At 43.9% G+C, this 7,143-nt stretch overlaps 1 pseudogene; it reads right to left on the bottom strand.

Moving 5' to 3' along the window:
* Nucleotides 1-347: 347 nt before the first annotated feature.
* On the bottom strand, nucleotides 348-1,985 carry LOC128113172 (ezrin-like; annotated as a pseudogene).
* Between the last annotated feature and the right edge of the window lie 5,158 nt (nucleotides 1,986-7,143).

Here is a 7,143-nt window from a genome sequence, read left to right as displayed (position 1 = left end):
CTGCTTTCTTTTAAGGGGTACATCCAGGGGTTTTCAAGATTTAGAGTACTACAGAGCCGAGTGTGACAGCCCTGCCATGAGGCACCTGAGGTCCCAGCCTGGCCTGATCTGCCACGGCATCTTGTATTTATCCTGGCCTTGCAATTTCTCCTTGTGGACGATGTTGGGAGTCCTCTTACTCTTGTCTCAGGCTCGGAACAACTCAGACCCAGTGGCTGCAGCTGCACACACGCTTTCTTCTAAGCCTTGGTGATGCCAAGACATCCCCACTGGAGAGCTCTGTGCAGGAGCATAGCCTTGGCACTTTGGTCCTGCAGACCCTCCCAGTCATGGTAATTTTCTAGCTCCTACCCCAGGGGTGGTGACAGTGACAGAGCCATCATCACCAGGTACAGCTCCTTGGTCTTCACCAGGTGGACCTGGGTTTCCTTAGCCTGGTGCTGTGACTCCTTGGCCTCTGAGGGCACAATGATGTTACCCTCCCCCCATCTCTGTAGCTAGCTGCTCCTGATTCTTTATCTCTCCAGCTTCTCTTGGGCCAGCAGGGTGAACAAGTGGCCATCCTCCAGGCAGTCACCCTCCTCCTGAACTCACTTCCTCTCCTCCTGTAGCTGGAGGGCCTTCTCTGCCCCTCAGAGAGCTCTTACTCTGTCCTCACGCACGAGCATGAGTCTTGTGCTCACGCTCCTGCAGCGGCAGCAGCCCCTCCTTCTCCCTCAGCATCTGCCCCTTCTCTCTTGCTACAGCTTCTCTCCCCTTCTCTGCCTTCCAACAGTTGTCGCTCCAGATGCCTCTTTAGCTTCTCCTCCCACACCTGGACCTTCATCTACTGCACTTCCTCGGTTTGTGGCTTCCTCTGGTGCTTGTGTAACTCGGGGTTCCTCAGGCAGAGCTGAAGGATCCGCTTGTTAATTCTCAGGCTGAGAACACAAAGTCAGATGCCTTCTTGTCAATGGGCTTAAGGATACGCTTTTATGTCATTGAAAGAGGTTATTCCTGATTTCACTCCAAGAGGAGCTGATCTTTGGAGTCAACTTGTCATCTTTCTCATGAATATTTAGTCCAAGGTCTTCAACTCCGAGCCAAACGTCTGTTCTTTTCTTATTTTTAAATCTCAGAATAGTTGATTCTATACATTTCCAGATCCCGAGCAATCTTCAGATATTCCAGCCTAGCTGTCGTTGAGCATCTGGCAATGTTCTGCATGCCATCCTCCCATTGATCTTTGATGAGCTTGTGCTGCTCTATGACTCACTGAGGGACTAGCCCCTCCGAGCTAAGGTACCTGTAGTTGTCCATTTCCTTATTACAGTGTCTGAATTTGGCCTGCAAGATATGTGATTCCAGGAGTACTGCCATCCCCAGATGGCAATAGATCTCCTGGCTAAGAATCCCCTCTTGGCCTGGAGAAAAAACAGCTTCAGTGTCCCAGATGACCTTCCCATACACACTGTCAGGGTAGAACTTAACCAGGAAATAGAACTGGACAGGGTTCTCCTTGCTGGCCTCCTGTACAGACACCTTTTTTTTTTTTGGCAACCTTCAAGCAGATAGTAAATCTCTTATTATCTACACACTGGGGGTCCAGGCACCATAATTCTTGAGGCCAATAGTGATTGCCTCATGATCAGAATGTGTTTCTCAGTGGTGTTTGGGTGGATGGCAACATCTAACTATGTGTCATAGTTGACACCCAGATGTTCATTTGCATGGGCATTTTCAGTGGCTGCATGAATCCTTGGAAATTAAACACTACACAGCAGTTGAGACCCGTCTGAACCTACAGGCAGAGGATCCATCTGTAAAGTTTTATCAGATTTAAGATTGGTGGTAGTTATGCCATCTGTTTTCTGGAATAAGAAGGGCCCCTGTTCACATTCCTCTTCGCTGCCTTGTTCCTGGTCTGCTGACACGTGAGAGATCTCTTCTTCCTCTTTGCTAGAGAAGATTTGATGTCCTAATGGCCCTTTTTTTTTAATCCCCATTGAAACTCAGGGAATTCTCAATGTGCATCCATGTCATCATTGCAGCTCAGCTATGGTTCCTAATAGTAAACACACACACACACACACACACACACACACACACACACACACACAAACTGAAAGAAAGTTTATATTCAATGATTTGTGAAATATTACTTTAACTATGTAAAGATGTGTTACATTTGCTTCTGCTGCAGAATATTACTTTAACTGTGTAAAGGTGTGTTACATGTGTTTATGCTGCATTTGTTTAATGATGTAAGGATGTGTCATATTTGTTTGTGCAGCATTTACTTAATTATGTAATGGTGTGTTGCATTTGTTTCACCTTGCCTGCCTAAGGCACTGGATTGGTCTAATAAAAAGCTGAACAGCCAATAGCTAGGCAGGAGAGGGATAGGCAGGGTTGGTGGGCAGAGAGAGTAAGTAGGAGGAGGAATCTAGGCAAAGGAGGAGAATGAAAAAAGAGAACCAGAGAGAAAGAGAGGGATATGCCTGGAGCCAGGAGCCAGAAGCCAGGCAGACAGGAGAAGCAGTAAAGTAGGAAAGGAAGGAAGAAAGAAAGAAAGAAAAAAAGAAAGAAAGAAAGAAAGTAAGAAAGAGAGAAAGAAAAGAAAGAAAAGAAGGAAGAAAGAAATATTTTTAAAAACAGAGGCAAAAAGCAGATGAAAAGAAACAGGTTAAGTTATAAGAGCTAGCAAGAAACAAGCCCAAGCTAAGGCTGAGCATCCATATCTAATAATAAGTCTCTATGTCATGATTTAGGAGCTGGTTGGTTGCCCAAAAGAAAAAGCCTGCTACAGATGACATGCATGGCTCTTTGCTAAGCCTGGTCCCACTTGCTTATATAGCCTGACCATGTGACCTCTGTCTGAAGAAAATGTAGTAGGTGCCACCCTGAAGCTATTGCAGTCAAAATACCATTATTTGGATGACTTTTTTTTTTTTTTTTGGCACAATGTATTGATAACTTTTTGCTTCATCTAAAAGTTTCTCATTGAAGCAAGGCATAATGAGCTTTCCCCCCTTGTCAGTGTTTCTTTTTCCAGTGCCTTTGGTAGCTGATAGTTACTATTTACTGGTAAACTTGGAGATGAAGTTTGGCTACAGCTACACAATTTCATCTGCTTAGCCTCATCATGAGGCATGCTGGAAAGATCTGAAAGCTCACGCACATTTTGTAGCCTAGAAAGTATCTCATGGGCACTTTAATTTACTTTATATCTTTTTTTATTTACTGCATTGCTTTTTTTTCCCTAGGCTGGCACATGTGAGCAATGGAATAGTCAGCTCTTCTTCTAAGTGACCGGAAGGAAGCCATCCTCCAGTAGAAAGAATGCATATTTGAATTTATGAGAGCTGAACTTGGCTGCAACGGTCACATTCTTGTTCTACTAGGAGCTTGGCAAGCCACACCAATACTTGTGCTGGGTCTGCAGATGAGAGAACTCTTCTATTTTTCTTTGTTAAGATCTTATAAACCTCAAGAGTGCATTTTCCGTTTGAGACTTTGATAAACTATAGAAAGATTGCATGAACAGCCAAGTTTTACCCAGCCTCTCAAGCCAGCGAAAAGGAGATATTTACACAATGTTTGTGCTTCATTGCCATGATATTGAAATGTCTGGACAGCCATACTGAGGTAGCTTTACAGTCATACCCTGACAGTAAATTATTTTAATGCTAAGCTACTTATTCAGTCAGCTCAGCATGGAAGTCTGATTTTAACAGAAATACTATTTTTGAAAACATATAGCCATACAATATAAATAGTTGAGTATAAAATCTAAAGATACTGCTTTTGCTGTGGTTGGCACAAGCTCACATCCAGAGTCTGGATCAGTACATTGGGAGCTGACACCAACCTTTCCTTCTACCCATCACTAAATACTCAAGCACAGTCCCAAGTTGCCACAAGCTAGCAGAGGCAAAGTGTACTATCAGAAAGGGGCAAGTCACAGGTATTTCACCTCCCAAGGCACTGCCGTTTTTTGCAATTTTTCTTCATTTAAGAAATAATCACTGAACATCTGTTATCTATCAGACCCAGGCATATCCATGGTAATAAACCCAAAACCAACATCCCTATAGTCGTGGGGCATTGCGATGGAGGTGGGGGGTGTGGAGAGAAGAAACTGTTATATTGACCAGATAATGGTGTAATATAAGGTTAGCTGATAGTAAGGGATAAAGGGATAGCTGGTGCCTAGGAACCAAAAGGCATAAGCAGATTTAGGAAATCATCTCTAAAGTCTCCCACTATAACCAAAGCAGCGTCATCAATGCCATTGCCTGACCAGGGGGAACGTCTAATTTATCCAGAAGTCAACTGCTGTCCACCACAGCCTGGCCTCTGCATAGACACTCATGCCTGGTCAGTGTCCTACTGTCAGGACAGCTTGCTGAGGCTCCAGCTTAAGCAACAAAGGCCTCTAACACTGGTGTGTGCTGAGCCTTTAAAGAGCTGAGCTGGCGTGTGGTTCCTTTAAAGAGAAGACAGCAGAAGACGTTAGAGAGACGCATTTATTATTGTGGGGAAACTAGGGGGTCAGCTAGAACCTCTCCTTCAGAACACATAGCCCAGATGTTCCAGATGCCAGACCTTTCCCACTCAAATGACAAGTTTCTTCACAGGCTGACTAGATGGCCTGTCCTGTTGTTTGAGCTCAAATGATATAGGGGGTGGGTAAAGGACAAAGGCTCTTGAAGAGGGAGCACATGGTTTTCCCAGAAGGCCCTCTGAAGTCAGAAGGATCTGCTAGTAGGAACACAGTGTTCATAATTTACAAATGAAGAAATGTAAATAGTAGTAACTAATCTAATCAACAATTAGTCCTGGAGGGATTCATAACCCATATGCATCCATCCACTTTATAAGTACAGAAATTAGGAACTGGAGAGTGAATGGTGTCCCCTAGATCTTGTGGCTAACTGGAGAAAAGGCCACTGGAGCATGTGTGCTAAAGGTCAATGTAACATCACTCGCATAGGCTTACCTGGTACACTTCATTGTAAGCCCAAGCATTAAAAAAAAATAAAAATAAATAAAAATAAAAAAACCCTAAATTCTCAGGAACCCTACTAACAATTTACCAAAAGGACACCTCAGTGGAGTCAAAACTAAGACTGATTGAAATATAAGGATTATCTTGACCCAGGGTAGAACTCTTAGCAATGGTCCTCTGTCCAGCTGGAATTTGCTTAGAGGGATTTATAGAAAAAGTGGGTGAGCGTCCACTTGAGAATGTCTGTCCCCCGTGATCACAAGCAAAAGACCTGAAAATCATGAGGAGATTCACAGACAACCCACTCACACACTAGCTCAGTGGCTCCAGAAACACAAAAAGGAGGCAGCACCAAATCTGAGGACCCACTACCCATTCTGGGGCCTCTGGACTGAACATGGACATCCAAAAGTACACAGACTTCTCCGTGAGTCACCCTGAGGGACAAGGGTCCAAACGTGCAGCAACTTCAATTAAAAAGAAAGAAATGGTGTTGGGGGCACAAAAGGATTCCCAGACATGAGACTCTGTCTCAAAATGACCAAAAATTTAAAAATAAATTTAAGAAAAAGATGCTCAGCTGGGGAACTAAATTACTAAAGAAGGACGTGCCAGCTCCCTTTGTGAACGTGGAGCCGTGTGGTGACAGTTTAGTGAGCAGGCTCTAAAGGGCCTAGCAATGATCCTGGCATGCCCATAAATGTTAGTTCTTTTTCCAATATTAATAAGTAATAAATAGACCCCAAGCTGTTGGACATTTTTGTAGGAAAATCCTCGGACATCCCATTTAAAAGTCCAATTCACTCTCCTGGAAGTACGTATGCACACACAGCGCTTGCATGTAATTTCGCGACATCTGTGGCCACGTTGGAGCCACCTTCTCTCCTCGGGCTGGACTGACTGTCCCCAGAGAACAGGTGCATCAGCCTCCAGCAACAGGATGTGAGTGTGCGGGGCTGGCCTCAGGTCTTCAGTGGATCTGCTTCCCACAGGGTCAGGGCCTTGCCTCCTCTGTGAAAGTCAAGCAGAAAAGAAAAGAAAAAAAAAAAAACCTGAAGAACGGCTCATGCCAAATATTAATTCTACACTGAAAGTTGTAATAAAGTGCTTGAAATTTGAAATAAATTCTCTTTATAAATGAAGGGGGAAAATGAATTTTGCTGTCCTGTTCTTCAGCAGACTTGCTGAAGAACTTTTTTTTTTTTTCTTCTGCCCAGCACTGAATGATCAATTCCAAATGGGGACTCTCAGTCTCCAAAACTTTGTATCCAGTTTTCAGCAAAGACATTCAGGCCCCTAAGCCAAGACACACTCGCTGGGAAAGGAGCTTCTTCTTCACCAGTGCCGAAAAGATCGCCATGTCCCTACTGACAGCCAGATGCCATGGTGGCCTGGGACATCTGGTCGCATTAGGTCATTTTACAGTGTGTCCGTCTATGCCTAGACTGACTTTTGATAAACAGCCTAAAACGTGCTCCAAACATTCAGCAAGAGCTCTGGCAATAAGTAAGCCACGTTATGGAACAGCTTTGTTCATGTAACACACCTTTAGCAGACCTTTCTTTATCCAGAGGAACTGATCAAAGGTTTGACTCTGGGTGAAGGTGGTCACAGACGTGAGCGAAGTGGCTTTCTAGCTTTCCTTCTCTCTTTCCCTCCCTCGGAGGATCTTTCCTCTTTAGCCCCTGCTTATGTCTTATTTATAGTTTGAACATATTTGAGGGAGTGCAGATGACTAGAAATAGCCTCACTCATTTGTTCTGTTAGTAAAATTAGCTCCTCCCTTTCTTGAAATAATCTATTATTGTGCTTCTAACACTTAATAATGGGTGTGGATTGAAAACGTGATAATAGCTAAAGAAAAGGAAAATGAAAGTCTCTCTTTACAGATCCTATCAGCATGAAAGCTCCGGCTTTGACATTTCTGTTCTTTTCTTTTTCCTTCTCACACGCATGACAAATTCCAGGAAAGTTTTTTTTTTTTTCTCTCCCTCCCTCAGCCTTTGTTTTCTTCAAACTAAGTAACAGTGGTGCCCTGAGCCAGAGAATGCACAGTGGCTGGGGAGCAAGCGTTGGCTTGTCTAAAACACGGCTCAGAGCATTAGAAAAGGGGACTCCAGGAACCGGGAGAAAATTGTGGTAATTCCCACAAT

This window comes from Peromyscus californicus, unplaced genomic scaffold (genome assembly GCF_007827085.1).
Source record: "Peromyscus californicus insignis strain IS unplaced genomic scaffold, ASM782708v3 Scaffold_18__1_contigs__length_77618521, whole genome shotgun sequence".
Classification (NCBI taxonomy): Eukaryota; Metazoa; Chordata; class Mammalia; order Rodentia; family Cricetidae; genus Peromyscus; species Peromyscus californicus.
The sequence above is the reverse complement of the archived record's forward strand: the minus strand, read 5'-3'. Positions and strand labels throughout refer to the sequence as shown.